This window comes from Oryx dammah, unplaced genomic scaffold (genome assembly GCF_014754425.2).
Source record: "Oryx dammah isolate SB20612 unplaced genomic scaffold, SCBI_Odam_1.1 HiC_scaffold_3, whole genome shotgun sequence".
NCBI lineage: Eukaryota > Metazoa > Chordata > Mammalia > Artiodactyla > Bovidae > Oryx > Oryx dammah.
This window is the reverse complement of record NW_024070187.1, coordinates 56,228,653-56,245,926: the sequence shown is the minus strand read 5'-3', so window position 1 is coordinate 56,245,926 and position 17,274 is coordinate 56,228,653. Positions and strand designations below refer to the sequence as shown.

Genomic DNA, 17,274 nt, shown 5'->3' with positions numbered 1-17,274 from the left:
TCATATATCATATATATGATCATATATCATATATATGATCATATATCTCTCATTATTATGTTGAGATATGTTCCATTTATACCTATTTTGTGGAGAATTTTTTTTTATAAATGGGATGTTGAATTTTGTCAAAACACCTTGTCTACAGCTATTAAGTTCATATGATTTTTATTATTTAAGGTTTCTCTCATGGATTGATTTGTGTATATTGAACCTTCCTTGTATCCCTGGTATAAATCCCACTTGATCATGGTATACAATCCTTTTATGGTATCATTTTGCTAATATTTTATTGAGTATTTTTGCATCTGTGTTCATCAGTGATCCTGGCCTGTATCTTCCTTTTTGTGTGTGGTATCTTTGGATACTGGCTTCACAGAATGTGTTCAGAAGCTTTGCTTGCTTTGCCATGTTTTGGAATAGTTTGAGAGCTAACTCAAACTATTGGTATTAACTCTTCTCTAAATGTTTAGTCGAATTCATCTGTGAAGCCAGTGGATCCCAGATCTTTGCTTGTTGGGAGTTTGTTTCATTCCTGATTCTATTTCATTACCGATAAATGATCTGCTCATATTTTCTGTTTCTTCCTGGTTCAGTTTTGGGAGATTGTACATTTCTAGGAATTTGTCCATTTCTTCTAGGTTGTCTATTTTATTGGAGTATAGTTGTTCATAGTAATTGATTATGATCTTTTGTTTTTATGTGGTGCCAGTTGTAATTTCTCCTTTTTCATTCCTGGTTTTATTGGGCCCTGTCTTTTTCTTAATAAGTCTGGCTAAAGGTTTGTCAACTTTATCTTTCAAAGAACCAGCTCTTTATTCCCTTGATCTTTTCTAAGTTTATCTTTTAGTATCCATTTCATTTATTTCTGTTCTATTCTTTAGGATTTCTTTCTACTAACTTTGGGAAAAAGTGTAAACAGTGACTGATTTTATTTTCATGGGTTCCAATATCATTGTGGATGGTGACTGCAGCCACAATATTAAGACACTTGCTCTGTGGAAGAAAAGCTACAACAAACCTAGATAGTGTATTAAAAAGCAGAGACATCACTTCACTGACAAAGGTCCATCTAGTCAAAGCTATGGTTTTACCAGTAGTCACATACAAATGTAAAAGTTGGACCATAAGGAAGGCTGGCATCAAAGAATTGATGCTTTTGAATTATGGTGCTGGAAAAGACTCTTCAAAGTCCCTTGGACTGCAAAGAGTTCAAAGCAGTCAATCCTAGAGGAAATCAACCCTTGAATATTCATTGGAAGGACTGATGCTGAAGCTCCAATCCTTTGGCCACCTGTTGGGAAGAACCAATTCACTGGAAAACATCCTGGGAAAGATCGTGGGCAGGAGAAGAAGAGGGCAACAGAGGATGAGATGGTTGGGTGGCATCACTGACTCAGTAGACATGAGTTTGAGCCAACTCTGGGAGACAGTGAAGGACAAGGAAGCCTGGCATGCTGCAGTTCATGAGGTCACGAAGAGTCTGACATTGACTTAGCGACTGAACAACAATTACAATGTGTCTTGGTTTGGCCCCTTTGCTCTGATCCTGTCTGGAATGTCTCCTTTCCCAAGTTAGGCAAGTTTTCAGGTATTATGTCTTCAAATATGTTCTGCCCCTTTCTCTCTCACTTCTCCTTTGGGGACCCTATAATGCAAATGTTAGTACAATTGGTATTGTCCCGGAGGTCTTTGAACCTGTTCTCATTTATTTTCTTTTTCTGTTCAGTGGCTTCATTACTCTATTTTTAAGCTCGCTGACCCAATGCTTTGTATCATTTAGTCTACTGTTGATCCCTTTTAGTGTATTTTTAAATTTCAATTATTATATTCTTTGTTTGGTTCCTCTCTTTATTTTTTAATTCTTTGTTAAATACATCTGACTTCTCATTCTGTTCATCCATTCTTCTCCTGAGTTTTTTGATCATTGTTATAATCATTATCTTCAACTCTTTACTGAGTAGATTGCCCATCTCGACTTTACTTAGTTCTTCTTCTGGGATTTTTATCCTTAATTTGAACATGGTCCTCTGTCATCTTGTTTTGCTTAATTTGCTGTTTGTCTTTATACGGATCTGATAGGTTATGGTTCCTGACTATGTTTCCCAGCAGCACACTCCTCTCTGGTCACCAGAACTATACACTCTAGGGGTACCCCTAAGAGACTATATGGGTTCTTCTGTTGTGGCGGGCTGACTACTGTGGGAGCTCTGGTAGCTGTGACTGGCCCCTGGTTTGGTTGATTGCCAGGCCCTACCTTGTTCAGATGCTGCCAGCCACTGGTTGGCAGGACTGGGTTGTGACCCTGGGGGCAGGGTCCCTGGGCTATTTGTGACTCACTGTTGGGCGGAGTCACGTTTTGGGGTGGGTGGTTACAAAGCAGGGGTTTCCAGATCTAGTATTGGACTGCTTGTGGGTGGGGCTGGTTCCTGACAAATCTGGCTGAAGGTTTCAGTATTCTTCAAGCTTGTGCTGGTTGGCTGGTGTAACTGGATCCCAGGGTGGTGGACTGTGATGAATCCATGGTAACTCAGCGCTGGTGTTGACCTGCTGGTAGTCAGGACCAGGGACTGGGGCAGGGGTTCCTAGGACTACTGCTAGCTCGCTGTCTGGTGGACCTGGGTTGCAGGGTCTCTGGCTGCAGAGCCCTGGGGTTCTTAAAGCTGGTGTTAGCTTCTCTGGTGAGTGTGGCTGGATCCTGAGGACACTTACTGAGGGGCCCAAGGTGTCTCAGTGCTGGAATTGGTCTGCTTATGGTCAGTCAGAGCCATGGGGGCTCCCTGAGAGAGTGCCAGCTTGCTGGTATGTGTTTTGATTCTTGACAAGTCAGGCTGTGGGGCTGTCATGATCCTGGTGATGGTGATCACCCACTGGTGGGAAGGACTGGGACCAGGAAATCCCACTGCTTTATCTGTCCACTGGTGAATGAAACTGGGACTTACTGCTAGTGCCAGCTGACTAGCAGGCAGAGCTGGGGCCTGGGGTCTCTGGCTGCAGGGCCTAGGGGTCCCAGAGCTGGTGTTAAACTACTTGTGTGGGTAGTCTTTCTCATCATTAGTTGTAATTCTGGTGTTTCTGTGAGAGGCGGTGAGCTCAGTGTTATCCTGCTCCTCCATCTTCCCCATCCATTCTTTATTCTTCTTTTCCATTTTTCTTTTAAAGGAATTATTATTATTATTTTGTTGGATCTCTGCCATGAGATTTTTATTTACATCTTTTTGTATCCCTTTTAGTGTGTCTCCTATATATATAGGGATATTATAGCACTCATTCTTAGTACAGTTCAGTCTAAATTTGTAATTTTTATCCTTTCCCAAATAACATAAGACTATCTTTAAAAGAGGTGAACTGCCAAATATCTTACTTCCTTATATGTTATAATCTCTACAAAGCATCATTACTGTAGTTTATAAGTCAATATTCTTTTGTATTACCCTTCTTAGCACTCTTAATTCCTTCTTATGAATTTGAGCTTCTATCTACGGTCATTATCACAAAGGCAGAAAAAAATCTTTTAGCTTTTATTTAAATGTGGGTAGCTGATGACAAACTGTTTGTCTGTAAATATCTTAGTTTTGTCTTCACTTCTGCAGGATACTTAATAGGTATAGGAATCTAGTTTGTATTTTTCTTTTAGCTCTTTAAATCTGACATTCCATTATTTTTTAAACATTTTAAAGTATCTTTTAATTTTACTTTTTTAAAAAAATTGAAGTATAGATGATTTATGATATCATGTTAATTTCAGGTGTATAGCACAGCAATTCTAATAACCTTCCCTTAAAGGTTATTAGGAAATATTGAGTATAGTTTCCTGTGCCATGTAGTAGGTCTTTGTTGGTTATCTATTTTATATACAGTAGCATGTATATGTTAATCCCAACCTCCCAACTATCCCTTCCCCATCCTCCTTTTCCCTTTGGTAACCATATGTTTGTTTTTTATGTCCGTGAATCTCTTCCTATTTTCGAAATAAGTTCATTTGTATCTTTTTTTCCCCAATATCCCACATATAAGTGATATCATATTTGTCTGATTTACTTCACTTAGTATGATAATCTCTAGGCTCATATATGTTGCTGCAAATGTCATTATTTCATTTTTTAAACTGAGTAATATTCCACTGTACTACAATATTCTTTATCAATTCATCTGTTGATAGACATTTAGATAGCTTGTATGTCTTACCTATTGTAAACAGTGCTGCAACGGACACTGGGGTGCATGTACCTATTGGACCCTGTTTTTCTCCAGGTGTATACTCAGGAGTGGGATTGCAGGTTCATACAGTGGCTCTATTTTTAGTTTTTTAAGGAACCTCCATACTGTTCTCCATAGTGGCTGCACCAGTTTACAGTCCCACTAACTGTGCATGAGGATTCCTTTGTCTCCACATCCTCTCCAGCATTTATTATTTGTAGGTTTTTTTGATGATGGCTATTCTGACTGATATGAGGTGATACCTCACTGTAGTTTTGATTTGCATTTCTCTAGTAATTAGTGACATCAAGCATCTTTTCATGTGCCTTTTGTATGCTTTCTTTGGAGAAATGTCTATTTAGATCTTCTGCCCTTTTTTGATTGTTTTTTTTTTTTCTGATATTGAGGCATATCAGCTATTTGTATATTTTGAATATGAATCCCTTGCCAGTTGCATCATTTGCAAATATCTTCTCCAAATTCTGTAGATTTTTTAATTTTGTTTATGATTTTTTTTGTTGTGCAAAAATCTTAAAGTTCAATTAGGTCCCATTTATTTTTGCTTTTATTTCCATTACTGTAGTGTGTGTGTGTGTGTTCATTGCTTAGTCATGTCCAACTCTTTGTGACCCCATGGACTGCAGCCCACCAGGCTCCTCCATCCATGGAGTTTTCCAGGCAAGAGTACTGGAGTGGTTTGCTATTTCCTTCTCCACATTACTGTAGGAAATGGATCAAAAAAGATATTGCTGCAATTTATGTGAAAGAGTGTCTTGCCTGCATCTTCCTCTTGGGGTTTTATAGTATCTGGTCTTACATTTTAGGTTTTTAATTTATTTTGAATTTATTTTTGTGTATGGTGTTAGAGAATGCTCTAATTTCATTCTTTTTCATGCAGCTGTCCAGTTTGACCAGCACCACTAATTAAAGACACTGGTTTTTCTCCATTGTATATTCCTGCCTCCTTTGTCATAGACTATGACCATAAGTGCATGGGTTTATTTCTGGGCTTTCTATCTTGTTCCATTGATTTCCCCCCTTGTTTTTGTACCAGTAATGTACTGTCTTGATGATTGTAGCTTTGTAGTGTAGTCTGAAGTCAGGGAGATTGAGTCCTCCAGCTGTTTTTCTTTCTCAAGATTACTTTGGCCATTTGGAGACTTTTACATTTCCACACAAATTTAAAAAGTTTTTGTTCTAGTTCTGTGAAAAATGCCATTGGTAATTTGATAGGAATTGCATTAAATTATAGATTGCCTTGGGTAGTATAGTCATTTTGACAATACGGATTCTTCCAATCCAAGAACACAGTATATCTTTCAATCAGTTTGTGTCATCTTCAATTTCTTTCATCAGCATCTTATAGTTTTTGAAGTACAGGTCTTTTGCCTCCTTAGGTTTTATTCCTAGGTATTTTCTTCTATTTGATGCAATTGTAAATGGGATTGTTTCCTTTATTTCTTCTTATGATCTTTTATTGTTAATGTTTAGAAATGCAACAGATTTCTATGTTTTGATTTTGTATCCTGCAACTTTTCTGAATTCATTGACAAGCTCTAGTAATTTTTTGGTAGTGTCTTTAGGATTTTCTATGTGTAGTATGTCATCTGCAAACAGTGTCTGTTTCACTTCTTTTCCAATTTAGATCCTTTTATTTCTTTTTCTTTTCTGATTGCTGTGGCTAAAACTTCCAGAACTATGTGGAATGAAAGTGGAGAGGATAGACATCCTAATCTTGTTACTGATCTTGAAGGAAATACTTGTAGCTTTTCACTGATGAGTATGATGTTAGCTATGGGTTTGTCATATATGGCCCTTATTTTGTTGAGGTGTTTATCACGAAGTCATGTCTAATTCTTTGTGACCCAATGAACTGCAGCACACCAGGCGCCTCTGTCCTCTGCTATCTCCCAGTTTGCTCAAATTTATAGTTGGTGATGCTATCTAACTTCATCCTTTGCTGACCCCTTCTCCTTTTACCTTCGATCTCTCCCAGTAACAGGATCTTTTCCAATGAGTCAGCTCTTCACACCAGGTGGCCAAAGGATTGGAGCTTCAGCTTCAGCATCAGTCCTTTCAATGAATATTCAGAGTTGATTTTCTTTAGGATTGACTGGTTTGATCTCTAAGGAACTCTCAAGAGTCTTCTCCAACACCACAATTTGAAAGCATCAATTCTTCACCGCTCAGCCTTCCTTATGGTCCAACTTTATGTTAAGGTAGACTCTCTCTATGGCCACTTTATAGAGTTTTTATCAGAAATATTCAGTAAGTTCCCTACATATAAACCTTCAAGTCATGACCTTTCAAAGATGCAAATGTGTATTTGCAAGTCCAATCATGTAAATTAGTTCACATCTGGTGTACACTGTTACATGTGTGCATCCACTACAAGTGGTTGTGTTTTTGTATCTTCTACTATACAGTACTGAGAAGTAGAGTATCTTTATTTCAAGCCCATGATGTCCAGAAGCAAGCGTCAAAGCAGCAGTGATGAAGCTGGTACTGCTGAAGAACTGAGGAGATTCATGATGCAGGGAATGGCATGGGCATGGGAATTTTCTTTATTTGAGGAGTCACTTAGTTTGGAGGCACAGGACCCATTATATAGAACAGTACCCGAAGGTTGTAGCAGCCATTCAGAATACAACCCAGGGCTATCATGTCATCTACAACAAGAAAAAGAGATACTACCAACCAAGCCGTCACTGGATTGTTTATTCAAGAGGGTAGACAGAAGTAAATCCAGCAAGAAACCAGAACCTGTGCCATCAACATCAGGTGTGAATGAAATTGTAGCTTGCCCTGTGCTTCCTATTGCTGACAATCCTTCAGCACTACCATCACCTATCTCCTCTATTCCGTTCAGTAGCTCTTCTTGCCTGTTCACTTGATGCCAGCTCCTATATGCCAGCCATTGTACTGTATTACTGTACTTACTGTACTGTAAGCTTAAAACGGTTTTATTTTTCCTTTTTATGTATTATTTGTGTGAAAAGTATTATAAACTTATTAAGCACAGTACTATATAGCTGATTTGTATTAGCTGGGTACTGCAGTTGCTCACTTTGTTGTACTTATGAACAAAATGGACTCACAAACATGCTCTGAAATGGAACTCATCTATATCTAGGGGACTTACTGTGTGTGTTGAATTTTATCAAAAGGTTTTTCTGCATCTATTGTGTCATATACTTTCCATTTAATTTGTTAAAGTGGTGCATCAGACTGATTGATTTGTAGATATTGAAAAATCCTTGCATCCCTGGGATAAATCCCTCTTGATCATGATGTATCATCCTTAAATGTACTGTTGGATTTGGTTTACTAGTATTTTGTTGAGGATTTCTGTGTCTACATTCATCAGTTATGTTGGCCTGTAATTTTCTTTTTTGTGGTACTTCTGGGTTTTGGTATCAGGCTGAGAGTATTCTCACAGAATCAATTTGAAATTCCTTCTTATGCAATTTTTGGAATAATTTCAGAAGGACAGATGTTCAGTTCAGTTGCTCAGTTGTGTCCGACCCTTTGCAACCCCATGGACTGCAGCACGCCAGGCTTCCCTGTCTATCACCAACTCCTGGAGTTCACTCAAACTCATGTCCATCGAGTCAGTGATGCCATCCAATATCTCATCCTCTGTCGTCCCCTTCTACTGCTGCCCTCAATCTTTCCCAGGATCAGGATCTTTTCAAATGAGTCAGCTCTTCACATCAGGTGGCCAAAGTATTGGAGTTTCAGCTTCAGCATCATCCTTCCAATGAATATTCAGGACTAATTTCCTTTAGGATGGACTGGTTGGATCTCCTTGCTGTCCAAGGGATCCTCAAGAGTCTTCTCCAACACCACAGTTCAAAAGCATCAATTATTTGATGCTCATCTTTCTTTATAGTCCAACTCTCACATCCATACATGACTACTGGAAAAACCATAGCTTTGACTAGGCGGATGGCCAAGTAACATCTCTGCTTTTTAATATTCTGTCTAGGTCAGTCATAAGTTTTCTTCCAAGGAGTATGTGTCTTTTACTTTCATGGCTGCAGTCACCATCTGTAGTGATTTTGGAGCCCCCCAAAATAAAGTCTGTCCTTGTTTCCATTGCTTACCCATCTATTTGCCATGAAGTGATGGAACCAGATGCCATGATCTTAGTTTTCTGAATGTTGAGTTTTAAGCCAACTTTTTCACTCTCCTTTTTCACTTTCATCAAGAGGCTCTTGAATTCTTCTTCATTTTCTGCCATAAGGGTGGTATCATCTGCATATCTGAGGTTATTGATATTTTTCCCAGCAATCTTGATTCCAGCTTGTGCTTCCTCCAGCCCAGCGTTTCTCATGATGTACTCTGCATATAAGTTAAATAAGTAGGGTGACAATATACAGCCTTGATGTACTCCTTTCCCTGTTTGGAATCAGTCTGTTGTTTCATGTCCAGTTCTAACTGTTACTTCCTGACCTGCATACAGATTCCTCAGGAGGCAGGTCAGGTAGTCTGGTATTCCCATCTCTTTCAGAATTTTCTACAGTTTATTGAGATCCCACACAGTCAAAGGCTTTGGCATAGTCAATAAAGCAGAAATAGATGTTTTTCTGGAACTCTCTTGGTTTTTCCATGATCCTGCGGATGTTGGCAATTTGATCTCTGGATCCTCAGCCTTTTCTAAATCCAAGTAGAACATCTGGAAGTTCATGGTTCACATACAGCTGAAGTCTGGCTTAGAGAATTTTGAGCATTACTTTGCTAGCATGTGAGATGAGTGCAATTGTGTGATAGTTTGAGCATTCTTAGGCATTGCCTTTCTTTGGGATTGGAATGAAAACTGACCTTTTCCAGTCCTGTAGCCACTGCTGAGTTTTCCAAATTTGCTGGCATATTGAGTGCAGCACTTTCACAGCATCATCTTTTAGGATTTGAAGTAGTCCAACTGGAATTCCATCACCTCCACTAGCTTTGTTCATAGTGATGCTTCCTAAGGTCCACTTAATTTCGCATTCCAGTATGTCTGTCTCTAGGTGAGTGATCACACCATCATGATTATCTGGGTGGTGAAGATCTTTTTTGTACAGTTCTTCTGTGTGTTCTTGCCACTGCTTCTAAATATCTTCTGCTTCTGTTAGGTCCATACCATTTCTGTCCTTTATTGTGCCCATCTTTGCATTAAATGTTCCCTTAGTATCTCTAATTTTCTTGAAGAGATCTCTAGTCTTTCCCATTCTATTGTTTTCCTCTATTTCTTTGCACTGATCACTGAGGAAGGGTTTCTTATCTCTCCTTGGTATTCTTTGGAACTCTGCATTCAAATGGTATACCTTTCCTTTTCTCCTTTGCCTTCAGCTCTTCTTAGGTCCAGAGACCAGCCAGTCCCAGGGTAGGTTCTGACTTGTGTTTGTGGACTCAGGTCTGTAGGCCTGTAGTTTTCTTGTTTCTGATGTCTGCCCTCAGTTGGATGAGGCTGGTCTAGAGGCCTGTGAAGGTTTTCTGGTGGGTGGTGGTGGGTCTTGGCCTTCTGGTGAGCAGGGGTGTGTCTAGAGGTGGTTGTGGGCTCAGGAAGTCTTTAGGCTGCCTGTCTGCTGATAGGCAGGGCTATGTTCCTGCTCTATTGGTTATCTGGCCTGAGGCATCCCAGTATTGGAGGTTACAGGCTGTTGGGTAGGGCCAGGTCTTGGTGCCCAGAATCCAAAATGTCTGCCTCTAGTTAAGAGTTCACCTAGGTTCCCCACTATTTCTGCCACCAGCTTTTTTGACCCCCAAGAGAGCCATAGCTTCATGCCACCCTTCCCCATGCCCCCCCAGTCTGCCTTCCCTGGAGCCTCTCCAAGACAAGCAGGCAAGTCTAGCCTAGGCTACTGTGGAGTTACTGCTTTTGCCCTGGGTCCTGGTGCATGTGAGATCTTGTGTGCACTCTCCAAGAGTGGAGTCTGTTTCCCCCTGTCCTGTGGTGCTCCTGCGATGAAGCCCTGCTAGCTCTGAAAGCTGAACACTCTGGGGGCTCCTCCTCTGGAAGCTAGACCTGTGTAGGCTGGGGAGCCTGGCTGGTGCTCACTGTTCTCTCATGGGAGAACTTGTGGCTATAATTATTCTCCAGTTTGTGGGCTGCTCCCTTGGGTGGTGTGGGATGTGATTGTATTGCAAGCGTGCCCCTCCTACCAGCTAGTGGTTTCTCCTTTGTCTTTGGATGCAGAGGGTTTTTTTTTTTGTTGTTGTTGTTGTTAACAGATCCCAGTCTTTTTTTACTGATAGTTGTTCTCAGTCAGTGATTTTGGTGTGCTTATGAGAGGAGGGCCTTCTACTCTGCCATCTTGTCTCCAACATTTGGGGCTTTCTATTGTCTTTTGATTTCTAAAGCTTCCATATTAAAAATCAGCTGAAAATCTGTTGTTTTTGTGCAGGCAATGTTTTTCTTCCTTTCGATAGCTTTTAATTGTTTCCTTTATTTTTTGTTTTCAGCATTTACTATAATGTGTATGCTCGTGCGCTCGGTCATGTTCAACTCTCTGAGATCCCATGGACTGTAGACTGCCAGGCTCCTCTGTCCAAACTCAGATGCAATTTTTTTGCTTACAGTTTACTGAGCTTTTTGAATCTATATGGGTTGATGTCTTTAAACATTTTTGGAAAAATTCTCACTTTCCCCATTCTCCTTTTCTGGGACTCCAGTTACTCTTATGTGAGACTGACTGTGGCTCACTTGTCTCTTCTGCTTCATTCTGTTTTTACTGTTTTTTAAAATCTATATTTCAGTTTGAATATTTTCTATTGACTTTTCTCTGAGTTCATTAATTCAGTCTTATGTTCAATCTTCTGTTAAATCCCATCAAATACATTTTTAATTTTAGATCTTGTGTCTGTTCTAAAATATCAATTTTTTAGATTTCATTTCTTTGTTGAAATTAATCTCATTAATTTACCTGTCTTTAATTTTCATTGATGTATTTTTAACAGTTTTTGATTGCCCATTCCATTATCTTGCTCACCTTGGGACTGACTTCTACTGTATACTTTAAAAAATTTTTTATGCATGTTTTCTTGATTCTTTGCACATTCTGTAATTTTCATTGTATTCTGGGCATTGATTTAAAAGAACTTTTATTGAGGGGTCTATTTTCCTATGTTAGACTGATAAGGTGAGAATCTAATCATGTCAGTCCATTCAATATTTGAACTAGGTGCAACTGGGTTACAGTTTGATTCAGTTTGCTTTGAACTAAAGTGTTTCAGTGTTAAGAGTATTGGATTTTCTGTTAAGATCTAGCGGACTGTGTCTCCTAAATACCAAGAGTTTGTAGAAGACCTTACTTTTGCTTTTCCACCCCAGCTTCTATCACCCGTGTTGCCCAATGGTCAGCATACGACTCATGACAACTGCTGATGCTTTTGGAACACATCAGTCTGTAAAGCCAGCTCACCAAGGAAGGACCCCTTTTCTCTGAAAATTTTAATCATTTTTGTCTCCACAGCTCCACTAAGCTCTTTAAGTTGTTGCAGTCCTTGTTTCAAGTGAAAAATGTTTTACCAATTAAGTTATAAGGAGGCTAACTGCTCTCCAGTTGACTTTCTTTGTAATTCTTTTAACCATATAAAATGTGCTACTTTACATAAACTGTGAAATAGTGAGTTAAACTGTAAAAGTAGCTTATGTATTAGTATTAAAAATTTATTGTGGAAACATTTTACATATTAACAACAATTAACCAAATGGTGCTATTTTGGCTTCTGTGAGATAACTAGCTTTTCTTTTTTTTTAAACAATATTTTTTAATGTTTGCCCATTCTTACTTTTTTTGGTGGTGCTCACGTTATTTATTAATGGAACCTATCTTAGAACTATAATATCTGGATGATTTCAGCTGGAGAAGTTTAATTTTGGCTTTTTTAAATTTGGCTGCCCCAGGTCTTGGTTGCAACATGTGGACTCTTAGTTACAGCATGTAACTAGTCCCCTGACCTGCGACTGAACCACTGGACCACTAGTGATTAAGGGAAGTCCTTGGACAAGTTTAATTTTATATGTAAAGAATTCTTGATTATGCAAGCAAAACATACCTAGAAAATCTGAGGTTTTAATTTTTATTAAAAATTTAAAAAAAATTAAAAATTGTCTAGATTGTTTCATTTAGATGACAGTTCAAATCTGTGTCCCCATTTTAGTACTTTTAAAAATAATAAATCTGTACTTACAAATTTGAAAACTAAGTCATAAAAAATAAACTGTACATTTTGTTAAAGTACAAAGATTAAGCACTTATTTTAATTTTTCATGTATTTTTTTTTAGTGTACCTAAAATGGTAAGTCAACCAAAGTTGAAATGTGGATAAAATGAACTATTTTCCAAAGCAAAACTGTTATAAAAACAATAATTCCTTAAGTTGAATGACTTAACTCTCACTATATGATTTTCTTAAAAATTAAAGTAAGAAACTAAACCTGTCAAGGGGGTATAATTTAACTCTGAAGAAGACTGGTGACACAGGTGATGATGAACTGATCTAAATGCTATAGGTTTAATTCACTCGATGTACAAATATGGGATGGTTTAATTTTTATCAATAACAGCTGTGGCTCTGTCTTGTCTTTACTCTTCTGGCTAGTGGAAAAACTTAAACTTGCTAAGTAATAGATTTTTCAGTCTAATTCCTTAAGTTTTCATGTTTCTGCTTTAAAACCTAGCCTGCTGAGCTTTCTTCTGCTTCCTTGGTGCATACTGGTTTTAAGAGCGGCTGCCTGGAGCTGTCTGTGGTAGGCAAGACCACGGCCTTTCTTTCTCTGTCCTTTGCCACTGAGCAGTGTGTGTGAATGCTGGGGGGCAGGTGAGGAGGCTGCTTCAGCATCTGCTTACACTCAGGTAAGAATGATGGCAACAGTCCCATTCCTTTGGTCTTGACTATTTCTCTCTTTGCTAACATGTTGTTGGTTCAGTCACTAAGTCGTGTCTGACTCTTGAGACCCCATGAACTGCAGCACACCATGCTTTCCTGTCCTTCACTGTCTTCCAGAGTTTGATCAAACTCATGTCCACTGAGTTGGTGATTCCATCCAATCATCTCATCCCTTGTTACCCTCTTTTCCTCTTGCCCTTAATCTTTCCCAGCATCAGGATCTTTTCCAATGACTTGGCTCTTCGCATCAGGTGGCCAAACAACTGGAGCTTCAGCTCCAGCATCAGTCCTTCCAATGAATACTCAGGGTTGATTTCCTTTAGGATTGACTGGTTTGATCTCCTTGCTAAGGTATTTGTGCAATCTGGCAGCCCCAGTGAGAATTCTACATGTACTTTGGCTTCCTGAGACTCCTGAGAATTAACAAAACAATACTGCAGGTGGCATATTCTTTGTCCTGACTCTAAGATGTGGGGAACTCCCCTCTGAATGTTAAGTCATGGAATCTCTAACTGGTGCTCTTTTTTTGGGGGGTGCAGAGGCCAGGCATGGCTCTCCTAGGGGAACCTGCCAATACCTTTCTCAGTAGATTTCTACATCATCCACACTGTGGATTGAGGGAATGCAGTGAGATACCGTCTGCACCCCACAGAGCAGAGCATGCACCCACATATCTGGGTGCAGCACCTCTAAAGTTATCTAAGCTTTTCAAACTCCAGTTTAAGTTAGCAGATTACTTAATGTTTTATCAACTTCTGCTATGAGATGGGACTTTATTTAAGATCCAGAGTCAATGCCCAAACCCCACAACCAATTCTCTGGGGCTGCTCTGAGCCTGGAGGGATGACAAGAAGAAAACTCTCTATCCCCATAAACACATCTTGTGGAGAAGAATGGGGCTGGGATAGGCAGCATTGTATATGGACTCTGCTCTCTCCAAGAGGCGATATTTTTCTCCCTTTCATAAGGACTTTTCCTGAATTAAGTGGGTGGAACAGGCTGGTGCGGAAAGATTCTGCTGAACTTTCCATACTTTGTGAAGGCCGAGGCAATTCTCTGCACTTAAAAGGAGAAACAGATAGTGACTCTGGACCCAGCTGTGAGCTGCCCCCTTGTTAACTGCAGTCCTGATCAGAATCCCTTCTTGGGAGCAGGTAAAGGTCTTAGTAAGTAAATTTCAGCAAATTAATATATACTCTCTACATTTTATAATGTTAATGAACTCAAAAACCCTTTAATATCTGACTGTCTGAATCAGGTATTAACACTTTCTACACTGAGACTATCCTCCACATTTTCAAAGGGAAAATTTTCCAGTATCACATAAACACCCAGTATTAATAAAAACATTTTATTCTCATTGGAAAATAACTAAAATCACCACTGAATAATAACTAATACTTGTGTAGCTCTTTATAGTTTACAAAGAACTCTCACATATACCATCACATTTGGTTTCTACAACAAACCTTTTATACTTATTTTACTTTCAGTTTACTGTTATTTTTCCCCCATTTTATGGATGTGATAATTAAAGCATGGAGAGGTCAGTGACCTACCCTGTCAGAATTAGGGCTCTAACTCCAGTTGTGAAATAAAAATTGTAGGTTTCCCTCACTGTCTGAGCCTTCTTCTAATCCACGTCTACAAAAGCTGTTCTTTCTTAGTAGAGATGATGTATTTCAGTGTGGTATGTCTCCCAAGATAATCCTGAGAGCGAAACTGGACATTTGTCTAGGTACCTTACTCCATCACTCTGTCCTCCATGTGACTAAAAGCAAGTGTACAAAGAACTTCCTGGGATTAGCAGGCATAGCCTTCCTGTCTCTGGGACCCCAGGCCCCATCTCAAAGGACAACTTTTAGGAAAGGAAGCTGAAAAGAACCATCTGCATATAACATTTAAGTCCAAGTTCCCTTTGGACTTCAATTCCCGAGGTACTGAAAAATGAAAGCTTTGTCTGGTACTGAATTTGTAACTAACATAAGGACTAGTATCTATGAAGGCTTTGAAGATAAAAACACATTTTTTTTTTTTCATTCAGTAATAGTGAATTTTCTTGCCAAAGACCTCAGCATTAGGGGAAGTAATATGCCACGCTTTGCATCCCGGGGGGCGGTCATCATGACTTCTCGAAATATCACAAGGGAGCAGTGGGCAAGGAAACTGGAGCTCAAAAGCGACACACAGAGCCCACTGTTACCATAGTTACAACAGGAAAGGCCATAAGAGACGTACTTTTTCCTATAAGCAGTGAAACAGGCCTTGCATGATTTAGGATCACTGGGGTGAATAATCCTGGCTCTGTCCACAGGGTTTTATTATGGTTGCCTTAAGTTTCAACGTGTAATAGGGAACAGAAGGAGGGATAAATGATTTGCTTCGGTTCAGTGAAGTTGTTACCGGTATTCTATCAGTTAACCTTTACTCTCAGAATCTGCATGAACTTACGAAGTCTTTATTCATCTCCCTGCCAGCAACTTCTAGGGATTAATGGCCATGACTAATTTTAGTTACTTTGGGTATGATACTCTACAGGAAGATAAAAGGAGAATGTCTCTCTTATCCCTGAATTTCTGAGGCTGGATTGGTCTAAAGCTGTGAAGATCATAGCAGTAGAGATGCCCCAGGGCATACACACACACACACACAACTCTTTGTCTTCTAAATCTGGCTTTCTAAGCGTGGTGGAATTTGGTCTAACTTGTCTTCCAGTGTTTGAATCTCTCCTACAGCATCTCTGTCAGAGTGATCTGTGTTGTCTAGTTTGATGAATCTATAGAGTGCATCACCAACAATTTAGGCAGTTTTGAGAGATAATAATTACAACAACAACAAAAAAACACTTTCTGTGGGTTACTATTTGTCAGACACTATAAAAAGTGTCCTGTAATTTCATTTCATCCTCAGAAAGACACCAGGAGGCAGGTAACTATTATTTCCAGTTTACAGATAAGGAAGCCAAAGCTTAGAATAGTAAAGAAGTTTCTCCCATGTTCCACAGCTGTGAAATGTCAGTGAGACCCAGGGATCTCTGACTTCTAAATCTGAGAGAAAGCTAAAGCCTCTAACAGCTTCACCTGGAGCCAAAATCTGTCTCCCTTTGATTTCCACCCACTGCTCTAGTTCTATCCTCTGAAGACTCGCGAAAAAGTCTTAATTCTTCTTCCACTACTAGCTCTTCGGGTATCTATAGACTCTTTCAGGATTTTCTGTATTCTGTTCAGACCACAGGACACTGTTTTTAGATGTCCATTCTCTACCCCCCAAGCATGTATTGTTCTTGTTTTGTGTATCACGTTAGTTTTCATGCTCTGCCCCCTGTCCTACCCCCAGCAGCCACGGCAGGCTTTAGCATGAGTCGGATCTTCTCAGTCCTCTGCTCCACGTACTCCGGCTTCTCATGTCCGAGGTCAGTAAAGTCTTTCTAGTCAGTTTCAAGGTGACAAGGCCCTATGCGGTGGCCTCCACTCCCACACCCTCATGCTGCTTTAGGCACCCACCTGCCTCCTGTCTCCTGAGCATGCCACGCCTGTTCCCCAGCTCCTCTCCTGGAAAGCTGCGCGTGCAACGTCTGCTTGGTTCTTCCCTGTCCCTCGTCCTGCCACCTCCTCCACAATCACCTTACTGGTGAGGATTTCTCCACCTTCCTACTCAGAATAACAAGTCTCTCCCCTCACTTCTCTTCCCTCTCTTCCTTCCTTTTTGTATTTTTCTCCATAGCTCTGGTTACCATCTGACTTGTTGTTTACTTGTTGCTTTGATATTTATCTGCCCTCTCTTGTTAGCCCCACATAAAAATGATGCGAGTCCCACATAAGAATAATCCTCCATGAGGAAACAAAGTCTTACCTTCTCAGTTCAGCTCTAACATTAGTCATAAGAAACTGACCCACAAAATGATCATTTCATATAAATCTACTTGCCCCAACACTAAGAGCATTCACTAGGAACAGCATTCACTAAGTAGCTGAATAATTTATTCATTTATTTATCCTTTATGTACTTTATCCCTTATATGGAGTTTGAATATAAATGGACATGCAAATACATATTAAAAGCTTTTACTGATACACTGAACCTAGCTTTTAATTGTATACTATGATATTTTCTCCACTAGTAATTCACAAGCATCCATCAACCTCAGAACGTCCTATGTGGAAAGGGCCAACTTCCCTATTGGCTGGTAGGAGTGTT

At 39.6% G+C, this 17,274-nt stretch overlaps 1 protein-coding gene across 1 annotated transcript in view; it reads right to left on the bottom strand.

Moving 5' to 3' along the window:
• Positions 1–17,274, bottom strand: part of NWD2 (NACHT and WD repeat domain containing 2) — a 250,139-nt gene that overhangs the window by 88,778 nt on the left and 144,087 nt on the right. The window lies entirely within an intron of this gene.